Source organism: Chiloscyllium plagiosum, unplaced genomic scaffold, assembly GCF_037043375.1.
Source record: "Chiloscyllium plagiosum isolate Xiang-an unplaced genomic scaffold, Cpla_swu_hap1 HiC_scaffold_10, whole genome shotgun sequence".
In the NCBI taxonomy this organism is placed as follows: Eukaryota; Metazoa; Chordata; class Chondrichthyes; order Orectolobiformes; family Hemiscylliidae; genus Chiloscyllium; species Chiloscyllium plagiosum.
Window position 1 is genome coordinate 5619609 of NW_028270148.1, and position 17991 is coordinate 5637599.

General features: G+C 44.0%; 1 pseudogene across 1 annotated transcript in view; it reads left to right on the forward strand.

The window, feature by feature from the left end:
• The window catches only part of LOC122552557 (immunoglobulin superfamily member 3-like), a 162317-nt pseudogene that overhangs the window by 31417 nt on the left and 112909 nt on the right, over positions 1-17991 (forward strand). Inside the window, exon 4 of the transcript XR_015758331.1 lies at positions 3005-3349. The product of XR_015758331.1 is annotated as an immunoglobulin superfamily member 3-like (transcript). The remainder of the gene's footprint in view (positions 1-3004; positions 3350-17991) is intronic.

The following is a 17991-nucleotide window of genomic DNA, read 5'->3' on the forward strand; positions in this document are numbered from 1 at the left end:
CTAGGAGTTGTCAGGGATCTGGGGGTGTATGCGGTAAGAGTGTGGCCTGCTGAATAGTTACTCAGGAATTAAATTTTTTATTTAATATTCTATTATTTCCAAGCAATATTTTAATTGGAAACCACATAATTCTTTGATTTAAATGGAGACTTTCAGAACACTCAAAAATGAGGGAATTCCCCAACAGAAGTTTCAAACTCTCAGGCAAATCCCAGGGAGTCTGCCACATGGGGATTCCACAGGGTGCCTGGACCTTGAGCTACACTGCAATAATGCCTGTCTGGTTATTTGACAATCAGGGCCACATTTTTATGAGCTTTTAAGTGAAAAATATTCACAGTTCATGGATCAAAACTGAACAACAGCAGTTATGTTAAACCGAAAGACTTGTCTTCGAGGGATACTTTCACTGGTTGTGAATTGTTGTAATGGGATGGCCATAGAGTCATGGACTCATACAGCATGGAAACAGATCTTTCAATCCAACTCGTCCATTCTGACCAAATTTCCCGAACTAAACAAATCTCACTTGCCAGCGTTTGGTCCATGTCCCTTTAAACGTTTCTTATTCATGTATCTATCCAAATGTCTTTTAAATGTTGGATCTTTATCTGCATCTACCATTTCTTCCAGCAGTCCATTCCACTACAAACCATCCTCTGTGTGAAAAAATTTCCTTCTGGGTTGCTTTTTAATCTTTCTCCTCTATCGTTAAAAGTGTGCCCCCTTATTTTGAACACTCGCATCCTTTGAAAAAGACCTTCCTACAGAAAACCTTGGGGTTTTCCTTGATCCTATCTGCCAAAGGCTTCTCATGTCCCTTCCTGAATTTTCTTCGCTCTCTTTAGGTCTTTCCAAACTAACTTGTAACTCCTCAAGTGCCCTAATGGATCCTTTACATCTCATCCTAGCATTAGCCTTCTTTTTCCTTGTAACAAGAGATTCACCTTCTTTAGTAAACCACAGCTCCCTCGCTCAGCCACTTCCTCCCTGCCTGAAAGGTACATACTTGTCAAGGAGACGCAGTAGCTATTCCTTGAATAAGCTCCACATTACAATTGTTCCATTTCCTGTAGTTTTCTTCCCCAGCCTATGCATTGTAAATCTTGCTTAATTGCATCATCATTGCCTTTCCCCCAGCTTTTACTCTTGTCCTGCGGTACATACCTACCCCTTTCCATCACTAAATTAAATGTAACCAAATTGTGGTCACTATCACCAAAGTTCTCACCTCCCTCCAAATCTAACACCTGACCAGGTTCATTACCCAGTACAATACCTGAACAATAGTATTTCCAGTCAATATTTGGAAAGTTAAAGATCCCCATAACAATTACATTGTTACTCTCGTTCCAATCCAGAATCATCATTTATCCTTTCCTCTATATCTCTGGGACTATTCAGAGGCCTATAGAAAACTCCTAATAGGGTGACCTCTCCTTTCCTGTTTCTAACCGCAGTCCATACTACCTCAGTAGACGAGTCCTGAAAACTCCTTTCTGCTATCATAATACTGACCTTGACTAACAATGCCACATCTCTCCTTTTATAACTATCTTCCCTGTTCTTTCTGAAACATCGGAATCCCAGAACCTGCAACAACCATTCCTGTCCCTGCTCTATCCATGTATCCAAAATGGCCACAACATCGAAGTCCCAGTTACCAACCCAAGCTGCAAGTCCACCCACCTTATTCCAGATGCTCCTGGCGTTGAAGTAGACACACTTCAAACCACCTTCCTGCTTGCCGGTAAACCCTTGTGATCTTAAAACCTTATTTCTGACCTCATTACTCTCAACTTCCTGGACATGGGAAACAATTTATGCTCCCATCACCTGCTGAATTAGTTTAAACTCTCCAGAAGAGCGTTAGCAAAGTACCCCCCCCCCCCCCCCCCCCCGCCAAGGATATTGGTACCCCTCTGGTTGAGGTATAGACCATCCTGTTTGTAGAGGTCCTAACTACCCCAGAATAAGCCCCAAAATATCCAGGTATCTGAAGCCCTCCCTCCTGCACCATCCCTGTAGCCACATGTTCAGCTCTGCTCTCTCCTTATTCCTCGCCTCACCAGCACATGGCACAGGTGACAACAAGAGATAACCACTCTGTTTGTCCTAGCTCTACTCTTCCACCCTAGCTCCCTGAATTCTGCCTTAAATCCTCATCCCTTTTCCTACCTATGCTATTAGTGCCTATGTGGACCATGACTTGGGGCTGCTTCCCCCTCTGGATCAGTGGTGGGCCACGGGGCGGTTTGGTTGATTGGTGCGGGTGTCTCAGAGATGTTCCCTGAAGCGCTCTGCTAGGAGGCGCCCAGTCTCCCCGATGTTTCCAGCATCTGCAGTCATTATTTTTACCTCGTTGATTTTAACCCTACTGCGAATCCTCTTGCAAGGATGCCTGCCTTGAAGAAGTTTTCCTCCTCTCTCTACAAGAATCCCAGGGAGTCTCTCTCCCACTGCAACTCCCAGGTAATTTCCTCTGTCCTGAAGCTCTTCAACCATGTCCTGAAACAAACCAGCTACTATTCCTGATGAAGGACTTTTGCCCGAAACGTCAATTTTGCCTGTCCTCGGATGCTGCCTGAACTGCTGTGCTCTTCCAGCATCACTGATCCAGAATCTGGTTTCCAGCATCTGCAGTCATTGTTTTTACCTCGCTGTTTCCCCCTCCCCCAAAGGATCCCAAAAACACGATCCCAGACATCATGAATGCTGGCACCTGGGAAGCAACACACCAACTATGAGCCTCTCTTGTTCCTACAGAATCTCCTATCTATCCCCATAACTATGGAGTCCCAATGACTAATGCTCTGCTCCTCCTTCACCTTCCCTTCTGAGCAACAAAGTAATAAAGTAATCCTTGAATCTTTCAGGTAAGGCTGCTTGATTATAGTTTGAGAATTCACCCAAGGTAACGTGATCTGATATGTCTTTCATTAAATATTTGACATATTTAACAAGCTTTAGATTAGTTTTAAATTACTCAGTTTTTCTGTTAAAGGTGCAAATGTCCCAGTCCTTCTCCAGTCACCAATCCTGGAACGTGTCACCGAGGATCACACTGCCCGGTTACAGTGCATCGTGATGAACGCCGCAGTGACACACACCGATGTTCACTGGTACCGGGAACAACCAGAGAATAACACGGAGTGGGTTTTAACACATGACGTGAAGAATATCAAACAACGGAGCCCAGGATTTACTGAGCGGTTCCAGTCTTCCAGAGATCCCTCCAGTAACAGCTTCATTCTGACCATCACAAATGTGCAGCCCTGTGACACTGGGGTCTATTATTGTAAAGTGTGGGGAGATATCAATGGGAATGGAACCCAGCTGACTGTAACAGGTAAGTCCTGTTTCTATGAAACTAACTGATCTGATTGTGTGGGTGTTGGACAGGCTGGGATTGGGGATCATTTAAAACATTTTTTAAGTTGTTGTTGTTCAAGATGTTTTGGAAAAGTCTCAAAGATAACCATTTTTACTCAAGCTTTACAGTGTTTACAACAAATGAAATTAACAACTTTTAATCTTTCTTTGTCCTTATTGGGAGTGATCCCCTCCTGATTTGCTTGGATTGGTTGTGGTGAGTCTGTTTGTCCAGGGGACACTCCTCAGGAAATGGCAGTGTAGTCTGTGTCTCTCCACTCGTGTGTGACGGAGGGCTTTGGACTGAAGCCCCCTGAGGGAGGGAACTAGCTGCTTCAGGAATTCTGGATGTTTCTCATCCTGTTCAGCAAGGCCCACTCTGTGTGGGAGCTCCAAGGCAGCCATTTGACAGATGGCTTTTGACACAAGGGGAGAATGGGTCAGTCCCACTGTCTCTATCTCTTTAATCTGAAGGATGTCTTGTTGGTGGACATTGCTTGGGAATGTTGCTCCGTACGGAGCACCCTGATGTAGAGGAATCACCAAGTGGATCATTGTGGAGTCCAGAAAAGAAAGGCAGCACAGATCACTTCATCCAGCTTGTGGGTTTTCATCAGTCACCAGAGGTGTCAGGGAGAGGGAGAGAAGTTTGTGAGGACAGGAAATTGGGAGAGATCTGTTGACAAAAAAGTTCCGTTAACAAAGCATACTGTTACCTTCAATGCACTGTCAGCGAGACATGGGAGGAGATGCAGAGGGTCAGACAGGTGCCCAGTAGCCTGTTGTGTGGAGGCTCACATCCTCCATCAGTGCTGTGCTTTCACTCACTCTCACTTTAATACTCACTCTCACTTTAATTCTCACTCCCACTCTGACCTCAACCTCAAACACTGTTTCAATGAAATTCAATCAACTCCAGAGAAACCATTTCATCATTTGACCTGGGATTTTACAAATCAGCAAACTCAACCTTGACCAGGACTAAATACAGTCAGTTCTGTTATAATGCAGGAGTTCCATTTTTGTGTTATAAGAAAATCACATAATAGTAGCACCATTTAAACTAATGAGGCTGGAATTGTGTTATAACCAATACACACATTAAAAGTTCACACTGTAGATACAATGTCCCCAATTTGGCAATCGTATTATAGTGAATTTGCATTAACAAAATGCAGGTTAGAGCAGAACAACCTGTACATCTGTCATCTAACCTCAGGTGGAATCATTGATGCCCTTATTTCTGGAAATCCTGATGAAATCCTTGACTCTGTTGCCTCTTGGCTTTGAACAGCAGATGTTTATCATGATGAAATGTAACCCTCTTTTTATTCCAAAATGCCGAGTCACCAGAGTGATTACCTTGATCTTCCTCTGCACTTCAAAACACTTCAGTGTCTCCAGTGGATATTCTGTAGGACTTCCCTTTACAGAGACGTTGGCACAACCATTCTATCGTTTCAAATCAACTCATGTTCCACTCCTGGTCAAATGCTGTTTCTGTTTGGGGTACATTTCCGTAACTTGGTTTGCTCAACCATATGTGATGATCACTCTTGCACACAATGTTGTCTGATGTCTATACATTTCTTGCTGTAGAAAATACCTTGATTTCTTTTATAAATTGATGGTTCAGAATCTGTTGTGACTCTGATCAGTACTAGGAAACATTGTGTTCTTCATCTTTAGTTTAGAGTCATAGAGATGTACATGGAACAAACTCTTTCATCTAACTGGTCCATGCCTGGTCCTATTTGCCTGCATTTGGTCCATATCCCTCTAAACCCTTCATATGCACATACCCGTCCAGATGCATTTTAAATATTGCAATTGTCCCAGACTTCACCAGTTCCTCTGGCAGCTCATTCCATCATGCTTAATTCTTTGTGTGAAAAAGTTGCCCCTTAGGTCCGTTTTAAATATTTCCCCTTTCACCTTAAATCTGTGTCCCCTAGTTTTTAAAACCCACATTTTGGAGAAAAGACCTTGTCTATTTACCCTGTGCATGCCCCTATATAAACTCTATAAGGACACCCCTGAGCCTTTGGTCCCCCAGGGAAAACTGCCCCAGGCTATTCAGCCTCTCCCTGGCGCTCAAACCCTCCTGCTTTGATAACATCATTATAAATCTTTTCTGAACCCTTTCAAGATTCACAGTATACTTCCAATGAGATCAGTATTGGATCCACTGTTTTAGTAGTGGCCTAATAATGTCATGTACAGCTGCAACATGACCTTCCAACTCCTATACTCAATGCACTATGAACCTGCACTCCAAGGTCTCTTTGTTCAGCAACACTCCCCAGGACCTTACCATTAAGTGTATAAATCCTGCCCAGGAAAGAAACAGCGGCACCTTACCAAAATGTAGCACCGCACACATTTATCTAAATTAAACTCCACCTGCCACTCCTCAGTCCATTGGCCCATCTGATCAAGATCCTGTTGTAATCTGAGATAATCTTTTTTTTGCTGTCCACTACACCTTCAATTTATATAAATGATTTGGCTGTGAATATGGGAGAACCATACCTCCTATATTCACAGCTAAATCATTTATATAAATTATGAAAAGCAGTGGACCCAGGACCAATCCTTGTGGCAGACCACTGCTCAACAGGCCTCCATTTTGAAAAGCAACCCTCAACAACCACCCTGTGTTCAATCTTTGAGCCAGTTCAGTATCCACATGGCATGCCCTGTAGTCATTATGATCTAACCTTCCTAAACAGTATACCATGAGGAATCTTGTGGTTTACTGACGTCCATATAGATTACATCCACCTCTCTGCCCTCATCAATCATTTTCATTACTTCAAAAAACTCAAATGAAGTTCATGAGACATGATTTCCCATGCACAAAACTAAGTTGACTATCCCGAATCGGTCTTTGCTTATCCAAATATTTATACATCCTGTCCTCAGGATTCCCTCCAATAACTTGCCCACCACTGATATCAGGCTCACTGGTGTATAGTTTCCTGGCTTTACCTTGCCACCCTCCTTAAATAGTAGCATCACATTAGCTAACCTCCAGTCTTCCAGCACCTCATCAATGGCCATCAATACAAATATCACAGCAAGGGGTCTAGAAATCATTTCCCTAGCTTCCCACAGAGTTCGAGGGTACATCTGATCTGATCCTGGGGATTTATCCAGCTTTATGCATTTTAAGACATTCAGTACCTTCTCCTCAGTAACATTGGCATTTATCAAGGTGTCGCTATTTCTTTCCCCACATTCTCCATCTTCCATATTCTTCTCCATAATGAATGCTGATGCAAAATAGCCATTTAGTATCTTCCACATCTCCTGCGATTTCCATACCTAGATGACTTTGCTGATCTTTAAGGGTTTCCTATTCTCTCCCTAGTTACTCATTTGTCCTCAATGTATTTATAAAATCCCTTAGGATTCTTGTTAACCCTATTTGCCAAAGCCAGCTCATGTCCCCTTTTTGCCCTCCTGATTTCCCTGATAAGTTTCCATCTTGAACACTCTCATTGCTGAATGACTTCAATTTCTCTGGACATTTGTCCTTTTCCAGGAACTAATCTTTATTTTGTTGTGAATGTCTTGTGAACACACAGTAGTTTCTAAAGTCACCAACTCCTGAGAACTTTGTGGGAAGCTAGAGAAGTGATTGCTGGGCCTCTTGCAGAGATATTTGTATCATCAATAGTCACAGGTGAAGTGCTGGAAGACTGGAGGTTGGCAAACGTGGTGCCACTGTTTAAGAAGGGTGGTAACGACAAGCCAGGGAACTATAGACCAGTGAGCCTGACCTCGGTAGTGGGCAAGTTGTTGGAGGGAATCCTGAGGGACAGGATGTACATGTATTTGGAAAGGCAAGGACTGATTCAGGATAGTCAACATGGCTTTGTGCGCGGGAAATCATATCTCACAAACTTGATTGAGTTTTTTTGAAGAAGTAACAAAGAAGTTTGATGAGGGCAGAGCAGTAGATGTGATCTATATGGATATCAGTAAGGCGTTCGACAAGGTTCCACATGGGAGACTGATTAGCAAGGTTAGATCTCATGGAATACAGGGAGAACTAGCCATTTGGATACAGAACTGGCTCAAAGGTAGAAGACAGAGAGTGGTGGTGGAGGGTTGTTTTTCAGGCTGGAGGCCTGTGACCAGTGGAGTACCACAAGGATTGGTGCTGGGCCCTCTACTTTTTGTCATTTACATAAATGATTTGGATACGAGCATAAGAGGTACAGTTAGTAAGTTTGCAGATGACACCAAAATTGGAGGTGTAGTGGATAGCAAAGAAGGCTACCTCAGATTACAACAGGATCTTGACCAGATGGACCAATGGGCTGAGAAGTGGCAGATGGAGTTTAATTCAGATAAATGCAAGATCCTACATTTTGGGAAAGCAAATCTTAGCTGGACTTATACACTTAATGGTAAGGTCCTAGGGAGTGTTGCTGAACAAAGAGACCTTGGAGTGCAGGTTCATAGCTCCTTGAAAGTAGAGTCGCAGGTAGATAGAATAGTGAAGAAGGCATTTGGTATGCTTTCCTTTATTGGTCAGAGTATCGAGTACAAGAGTTGGGAGGTCATATTGCGGCTGTACAGGACATTAGTTGGCCACTGTTGGAATATTGCATGCAATTCTGGTTTCCTTCCTATCGGAAAGATGTTGTGAAACTTGAAAGGGTTCAGAAAAGATTTACAAGGATGTTGCCAGGGTTGGAGGATCTGAGCCACAGGGAGTGGCTGAACAGGCTGGGGCTGTTTTCCCTGGAGCGTCGGAGGCTGAGGGGTGACCTTATAGAGGTTTACAAAATTGAGGGGCATGGATAGGGTAAATAGACAAAGTCTTTTCCCTGGGGTCGGGGAATCCAGAACTAGAGGGCATAGGTTTAGGGTGAGAGGGGAAAGATATAAAAGAGACCTAAGGGCCAACTTTTTCACGCAGAGGGTGGTACATGTATGGAATGAGCTGCCAGAGGAAGTGGTGGAGGCTGGTACAATTGCAACATTTAAGAGGCATTTGGATGGCTATATGAATAGGAAGGGTTTGGAGGGATACGGGCCAGGTGCTGGCATGTGGGACTAGATTGGGTTGGGATATCTGGTCAGCACGGACGGGTTGGACCGAAGGGTCTGTTTCCATGCTGTACATCTCTATGACTCTATGACCTAGTGCACTCAGTTGCCCCCTGCTGGACTGTCATTGCACTTGTGATTGTGTCAGGATCCACATCATGTTCAATTAAATTCAGTTGATGATGTTGATGACTGACTTTCTGAAGTGTGGGCTTTTGGGTGTGTCAACATCAGCTTGGGGCCTGGCCCTCTGACCATATCAGAAAATTCCCAATGTTTGTCTCAGGTGTTTGTGCTGGGCCCATTGCTATTTGTTATCTATATCAATGATTTCAATAAGAATGTACAAGGCATGAGTAATACATTTGCAAACACTAAAATAGGCAGTATCACAGCCAGAGATGAAGGTTCTCAGAAATTACAGCAGGACTTTGATCAGGTGGGGAAATGGACTGAGAAATGGCAGATGCAGTTTAACATAGACCAGTGTGAGGTCTTGCATTTTGGATAGTCAAATCAAAGGAGGACTTTCATGGTAAATGGTATGGCCTTAAGGAGTTTAGTGGAACAGAGGGACCTTGGAGTTCAGGTGCATGGTTCTCTGAAAGTGGAGTCACAGGTAGACATGAAAGTGAATAAGGCTTTTGGTACACTGGCCTTCATCAGTCAGAGCATTGAGAATAGAAGTTGGGAAGTTATGTTGCAGTTGTATCGGATGTTAGGTTGCACTTGATGTATTTTGTTCAGTTTAGGTCACTGTGCCTTAGGAAGGATGTTATTAAACTAGAAAGAGTGCAAAAAAATTTACAAGGATGTTGCCAGGACTCAAGGGTCTGAGTTAAAGGGAGAGGTTGGACAAGTGAGGACTTTTTCCTTTAGAGTGTAGAAAACTGAGGGGGGGGGGGGGGGGGGGGGGGGAGTCTAATCAAAGTGTATTAATTGATAAGAGGCATGGATAGGGTGAATGCACTCAATCTTTTTTCCCAGGGTTGGGGAATCGAGGACTAGAGGGCATCAGTTTAAGGTAAGAGGGGCAAGAATAAATGGGAACCTGAAGGGGCATTTTTATTTACAGAAGCTGGTGTGCATGTAGAATGGGCTGCCAATGGGAATGGTTAAGGCAGGTACATTAACATCATTTCAAAGGCATTTGGACAAATATATGAATAGGACTGGTTTCAAAATATATGGGCCTAGAGCAAGGAATTGGGGTTAGCATGGATGGATATGTTAAGCCAAAGGGCCTTTCTCCATGCTGTAAGACTCAATGACTCTATGCTTCCTCATGGAACTGAGTGTGGAGCTTGATAACTGTTCAGTCTATCAAAGAAGATTGCCTGTTCCAACAGTATGTCCTTGAGATCATATGCTTCTTTTGAAATGGTGCTTCATCTCTCCAAAGAGTGCAAGCATGTAAAGATCATTTATATTTTGAAGACTATAGACCAAAAATGGGATATTGCTTTAAACCAAAGAAACTGTGAGAAGGTGTTTGTAGTTTTAATAAACGTTATTACAACACATGAAATATTGCCTGAAGCAGTGGGCAGAGAATAGTCGTCATGTCAGCATGTCATAAAGTAAGCGATGTTTGTGAATCTGATGGGGACCAGAACTTGGCTGCTCAGAGATTTTCTCTTATTGTAAAATTATAAAGACCCTGGGAATTGCGAGGCTCAGTTTTTAGCTCCCTTCCCCAGTCAGGCACAACAGTATCACGGGCCTTCTACAGGGAAATATAAATGGTGCTGTCTTGTGTACGTGTGTGTGATCACACAGCCACCAATCACTGGTGGCCAGCACTTGTCACCTCTGGCCAAGTAGATGCTACGTTTAACAGCTTAAACAGGTCATCTCTTTTCACAGAAGTCAACCACCTTTGGAAGACAAAACTTATTTGGTTCATTCTGGGAGCTCTGTTTGGAAATACAGCAGTGATTTTATTCATTGGATACACATGTCTGAGAAATAAGCACTCCATTACATGTAAGTCAATTATTAACTTTGCCTTGATTATTGTTGATGGTTCTGTTTGACTCATTCATAACCAATATTTAATGTCCCCCCCAGAGAACTGTTAAGAGCCAATCACGTTGCTATTGGTCTGGAGTCACATATGAAACAGACCAGTTAAGGATTGCAGTAAGGGCATTGTGAACCAGATGGATGTTTACAGCAATTGAAGACCGTGTCATGGTCATTGTCACTGAGACTAGGATTTAATTCCAGAACTTGTTTAACAATATGTTGAACTAAATTTTGACCGGGTGCTCTGGCTGGATTTGAAAACCATTAGAGTTATGAGATACAGTTAAAGTCACCATAATCCCATTGGGCTATTCTCCCATTAAAGAGAGATGACTGGGAGGGTCAGCACACCTCAGACAAGGGGACAGGTTGAGAAGGAGAGTCCTTCATGGTAACCTCAGCTGCTGGTGAGGTTACCATGAAGGTAACCTCACCAGCCATCCTGTCATGAAGGTAACCTCAGAAACCAGCCATCCTGCCACCTGAGCTAACCAGCCCCCAGTAATAAACTAATGATAGAGATGATACAGTAATGTTGACATTAGCAGCTGGGTTCTAGATTCTGGAGAATGGAGAAGCAGTCATCATGTCACCATAGTCTTACCAGACCAAAGGGGCTGCTGTCTTCTTAGAGAGGGAGAAACGACTGGTGGAGATTTAACCTGAGGGCCACCAGACTTCAGGGAGTATTCTGAGAGAAATGTCCTAACTCCCAGTTGAATGATCTGGTGAATTTTACAGAAACCTCCCAGTGTTTGAATACTGAATGGCCTAGACAGAGTGGATGTTGGGAAGATGTTTCCATTGGCAGGAGAGATAAGGACCTGCGGGCATAGCCCTCGAATAAAAGGAAGACCCTTTAGAACGGAGATAAGGAGAAACCTCTTTAACCAGAGAATGGGGAATCTGTGGAATTCATTGCCACAGAAGGCTGTGGAGGTCAGGTCATTGAGTATATTTAAAACAGAGAGACATAAATTCTTGACTGCCAAGGAGATCAAAAGTTATGGAGAAAAAGTGGAAGAATGGAGTTAAAAAGCTTTATCAGCCATGATTGAACAGCGGAGCAGATTCGATGGGCTGAAAGGCCTAACTTCTGCTCCTATGTCTTATGGTCTCTTATGATCTTATGGTCCCTGATGGAAAGGAAACCATCTGAACATTGACCAGGCTATAAGTTAACAAAGAGACCTCTAAATCAGATCCAAAGTTGGAACCAAATCTGAAACCAACTCCCAGGCCTCTGAATTCCTGTTGAACAGTAACATTACCACTCTGCCCCTTTGTCCTACTAGAACAGGAAAGACCAGAATAAAGTATTCAGCAAGCCGGGAATGGAGAGATTGTTGGTGGCAGATCAATGTGGTGAAAATGACTGGAACTGATGACAGGGTGTTTGATCATTGCTTTCACAGCACAATCCGGAGCAGCTAATGATCTGAACACAACTGCAGATTATGGAAATATGAAAATGCTGCAGGTGAGTTCAGGTGGTTTTCAAGGATGTTGGATTCTGTCATGGGAAGGCTCGAGCTGATGGGACACATTCTGACCGTGTGTTTGAGTCTTTTGTTACTGAGCTTTGGATTTAGAGTGGGAGATGTGACACACACCATTTCCAAATTTTAGAGTGACCGTAAGACCAGGAGATATAGGAGTAGAATTAGGCCATTCGACTCATCCAGTCTGCTCTACTATTCGATCAGAGCTGAGATACCTCTCAATCCCATTCTCCTGTCTTCTCCCTGTAACCCTTGAATCCCTCAGTAAGCAAGAACCTATCTATCTCTCTTTGATGTCTCACTTAGATTATCTCTCTTAAAATAAATTCAATCATCAACACACTTGGTGGCATGGCCTTCACAATCCTCTGTGGCAATGAGTTCCACAGATGCACCACCCTCTGGCTGAAGAAATTCCTTTAGAAATCTAAAGAGTTGCCCCTTCACCCAAAGGTTGTGCTCTTGGGTCTGAGTATCTCCATTTGGGAAAGCATCTTATCCATGTCCCCTCTATCCAGGCCTCTCTGCATTCTGTAAGTTTCAATCAAATTCCCCCTCATCTTTCTAAACTCCATCGAGTACAGACCCAGAGTCCTCATCTGCTCCAAAGAGATCATCCTGATAAACCTCTTCCATACACCATCCAATGCCAGCTCATTTCTTAGATATGGGGTCCAAAACTGTTCAGAATATTCCAAAAGCAGTCTGACCAGAGCCTCATACAGACTCAGCGTTACACCTCTATCTGCTGTTCTGTTCCAGGCCTCTTGAAATCAATATTAACATTGCATTTGCCTTCCTAACTACCAACTGAACCTGCATGGTCACCTTAAGTGAATCCTGAACTCGGACTCCCAAATTCCTTTGTGTTTCATATTTCCAAACACTTTCTCTGCTTATAAAATAGTCTACACCTGCAAGAGGGCAGGGTGGGGAGTTTACAGAACCCAAAAGGAACAGGAACAGAAGAAGGTCATTCGGCTCCTCAAGTCTGGTCTAACATTCAATAACATCATGGCTGATCGCTGCATCTTTGGTGAAGGGGCAGGTATTATTTGAGGAGCCTTTTCAATTCGGAAATATGGTGCCCTCTCAGAAACGGACAAAGACCAATGGAGACTTCGATTTCACCGGAGGCCTCCTGCCCCTCCACAACATCCTTTTTATCCACATGGATGGCTGGGAATGGATATCCAAGACCCCGTAACTCGAGGGCACCCTGTACATCTTTCCGATCTAACCTTTCACATTTGCAGCTCATGAAAGATGACCTTATACATTCATGGTTTGAGCCTGTGGCTGGGACCATGAAATCACCTCTGAGACAATTCCTTGTCCCCTCAGCTGATTGGGATTTGATGCACATCCCAGAACTTTATTTTAAACCTGCCTGATTCCTTCTCCCATAGTCCCTATAATTGGGTCAGATTATTATCAATTTGGGGAATATCCTTCACTTTTGGTTTCTCTGCATGTACAGTTATAAATCTGCTTGGCTCTGACTTTATTGCTGTTCCTGGTTTAAGTACAGTGTGTAGCTAACTGAAGAAACAACTAAAGATGGTGCATCATCCCAGGGAACTCAGGAACCAACAGTAACAATGTGTTAAACACTACTTTACATTTCATTCCAGAATGCAGGAGATTTTCCAGAAGATTCCAATGCTGTGTACTCGGTGAGAATTTAAAATATTAAAAAGCTTACAAACATTTTTACATTGTGCATCTGTTACTTGGTCCCAGTTTGTAAAATTTCTCTGTTTTCTGTTAGACACTACAGCCAATGGATCAGTCTGTTTACAGCAACATTAAAGGTATGTTGCTGGAACACTAACAAGGGTTCAGGAGAAGCTTGTGGATCGGTTACATTCTGCATCAATGAGGAAAAGTGTGGGAAAGTCTCACTGAAATGAACAGCAATATTGGTTAAAGCAGCAGAGAGCAGTCAGTCCCATGTGATGACAGAACATCATTAGAGTTGTGTGTCGCTGTGTGTCACTGTATAGGAATGAACCTTTAAGATATCATTAACATACTCATCAACATAAACATCAAACATTTGCATCATCTGTGGGTGCAGCAATCACACATAGAAATGCTGGTGACTGTCCTACAGGTTGAGGTATCCTCTCAATCGTGGTGTAAAACTGTCAGAGCTCCAATCTGTGTGACTGGGCAACAGGAACCATTCAGTGGGACCTACCCTTGACTATTAGCCCCTGGGGCAGCTTGAGTCAGTCTCATTTCTCAACTTTTTCAAGAATATGTCGAGGAGGTTCCAGTGCATAGGTTAGCCCAATAGAGAGAGAATGTTTTCTCCTGTGGAAGAAGCAAGAATGATGTGAACCACCTTCACATGAGAGTGAGACCATTCTGGATTGATGGCTTCAAGACCAGTTTCTGTGATCAGGAGTGACCACACTGACCAGTCCTTCTGACTGGGAGTGTCCACACTGACCAATTCCTGCATCAGGAGCGACTGCACTGACCAGTTCCTGTGACCGAGAATGACTGTACTTTCCAGTCCTTGTGATCAGGAGTGACCATAATGACCAGTCCCTGTGAATGGGAATGACCACACTGACCAGTTCCCATGTTCAGGTTTGACCATACTGACCACACCCTCTGATCGGGAGTGACCACACTGACCAGCCCCAGTGAACATAGGGACCCTTATTAAAGCTCTGCAGGTAATGATGATGAACTCTCAGAGCAGCTCACTCAATCCTGAGACCCTCAGGTATTCACTGAAAATGGTTTATATTGTCTCATTTCACAACATTAATGTTTGATTTTACAGAAACAGGCAAGATATAAACAGCTGACAGATGAACTGCTGAACAAATCCTTCCTGAGGGATGAAGACACCAAATGGATATTTTGATCAAGAAAGATCATTGGACCAAACAAGTCTGTTCTCCATCTTTTTTCCCAATCCTCTCTCCTGTTCCAGAAACTGATCTGATTCGCTGCTGCCCCCAGTTTCTCTGTTCACATCAGCATCTCTCATTGGTTACACGTTCTACAACTCGATCCATGTTTGAGTAGTTTTCATTGATTCTTTCCTGGAATGTGGGTCTCATTAGCAAGGCCAGCATTTGTTCCCAATCCCTAATTGCCCTTGAGCTGATTGATACTTTGGGCCATTCAGGGGCCAGTTAAGAGTCAGATATATTACTGTGGGTCTGGAGTCCCTTATAGGCCAGAGCAAAAGTGAGGACTGCAGATGCTGGAGATCAGAGTCTAGATTAGAGTGGTGCTCAAAAAGCACAGCAGGTCAGACAGCATCCGAGGAGCAGAAAAATCAACAGTTTGGGCTAAAGCCCTTCATCAGGCATGAAGGCAAGGAGCCTCCAGGGTGGGCAGGTCAGAGGCCAGAGCAGTTAAGCATGGCACATTTCCATCCCAAAGGGCGTTAGGATCCTATGTGGGATTTTACAATCCTCAGTAATAGTTTCATGGTCACCATTACCAAAACCAGCTTCTTCATGAATGGAATTTTATTTCCAATAGCTGCAGGAGAAGATTTGAACCATGTTCCCAGATCATTAGCCAGTGCTTCTCGATTACTCACCCAGTGACAACTCTGCCCAACCACAATCTCAGAAAATGAACATTACCCAGTGGGGTTTAGGCCAACTTTAATCGTTCCACCTTCACCGTCTTCTGTTCCTCTTCATTTTTCATCAATTTCCTTTGAAACCCAGCTTCACCATCGTAAGAAGTTTAATTTGATCAAACTGAATTCTTCTGCCTTGCTTCCACAATCCCCCTCCTCTCATTCCCTGGCCGCTCCCTCACTCACTGACTCTACTCCACTTACTGCCCCCTCCCTTACTCACCTAATCTCCCTCACTCACAGCCCCTTCCCATTCACTGCCCCCTCCCTCATTCACGACCCCTCCCTCACTTGCCCACACCTCTCCACTCTCTGCCCCCTGCATCACTCACCAACCCTGTCTCATTCACTGACCCTTCCTGCTCATTGCACCCCCCTCACTTGCTGACACCTCTCCACTCAATACCCACTCACTCACTCACTTCCACATTTCACTCACTCACTGCCCTCTCTCTCACTTGCTTGCTGCCCCTCATTCACTGTCTTGCCCCTCCCTCCTTACTCACTCACGTTCCTCCCCACTCAGTGCACATTCACCCATTCCCTGACCCCTCCCTCACTCCCTCATCTACTGCCTGATGCCCTTCTCACTGCCCCTCCGCCTCCCTCATTAACTGCTCTCTCCTTCCCTCGATAATCTGAGGGATACCACACTCTCAGGCAATGAAGTTGCTTCAATGCCCTCTGTTATTTTCTCACAGACCAGGGCCACCAGTCTCTTGAATGGAAGCTTGGTTTCTGCTGCAAAGTGATACCAACAGCGTGGCTTCAATTCCCACACCAGCTGAATCTCTCTGTCTCTCCCTCTCTCTTTCTCTGTCTCCCTCTCTCTCTGTGTCTCCCTCTCTCCCTCTGTCACTCTCGCTCTGATGAAAGAGCTGCTCTCTGGGACTTTGATGATGTTACCTTTTGCCCTGCCTGTATAACGCACAGTTTTCCCCAGTGTAAACTCACGAATTGCAGTTTTAGATTGTGTTGTGTTGGACTGGAGAACACTAACTGTAGTATTGAAACCAATTTCCAGCTGTGTTTTTGATGAGTCAGCATAAGCTTTGGATGTACAGCAGGGAAAACACTGTGACTACATCACATTCACTGGGATTGAGTTACTCGCTGATGAACTATTTTCACTGTGAGTTATTGTAAATGGTTTGACCACAGTTACATGATATCAAGGTACAGTTGAAGGTACTGGATACTGCAAAGGCTATGAGCACTGACACCATAGTGTTCAGCTATAGTACTGAACCCTTGTGCACCAGAACTTGCTGCACCCAAAGCCAAGCTGTTCCAGTATATTTACAACCCTGGCGCTGACATTGATCCCTTATCGATTTCACCAGTTTCCTCAACTCCCCTCCCCCTACCTTATCCCAGATCCAAACCTCCAATTCATGCATCACCTATCACCTTTTCAGCTGTGTTCCCCTGAGCCCCATTCCCTCCCCTTTATCTCTCAGCCCCCTTGGACCCTCCCCAACATTCCTCATGAAGAGCTATGCTGGAAAAGTCGACTCTACTTCTCCTCAGATGCTGACTTATCGGCTGTGCTTTTCCCACAGTCGACTTTCTGACACTGATCTCCAGCATTTACAGTCCTCACTTTCTCCTAGAGCTTTTCCACTACCTACAAGGCACACAACAGGAAAGTGATAGAATACTCCCCACTTGCCTGGATGGGTACAGAAATACTCAAGATGCTTGATACCATTCAGGAGAAAACAGCCCACTTTGAGCCATAGAGTTATACAGCATAGAAACAGACACTTCAGTCCAACCAGTTCACGACAACAATAATTCCAATCTAAACTAGTCCCATTCCTCTGCTTCACCCATTTCCCTCAAAACATTTCTTATTCACGTACTAATCCAAATGTCTTCTAAACATTGCAATTGTACCTGCAACTACCACTTCCACTGGAAGTTCATTCCACACATGAACCACTCTCTGTGTAAAAAAACAAGTTGCCCTCAACTGTTTTTAAATCTTCGTTCCTCACCTTAACGATATGCCTGATAGTCTTGAAATCACCCACTCTACGGAAAAGAGACCTGCTATTCACCTTACCTATAAATCTCATTGTTTATAAACCTCTACAAGGTCACCCATCAATCTCTCTCGATTATCACCACATCAAGAAGCATCCACTCCCTCAGTAGCAGCAGTGTGTATTATCTACAAGATACACTGCAGAACATCAACAAAGACCCTCAGACAGCACCTTCCAACCTCACGGCCACTTCAATCTAGAAAGTCACAGACATGGGAGCACCAAGCCATGCACCAGTCACCATCCTGACTTGGAAGTGTATTGTGTACCTTCAGTTTCACTGAGTCAAAATCCTGGAATTCCCTCCCTAAGGGTATTGTGGGTACACCTTCACCACATGGACTGCAGTGATTCA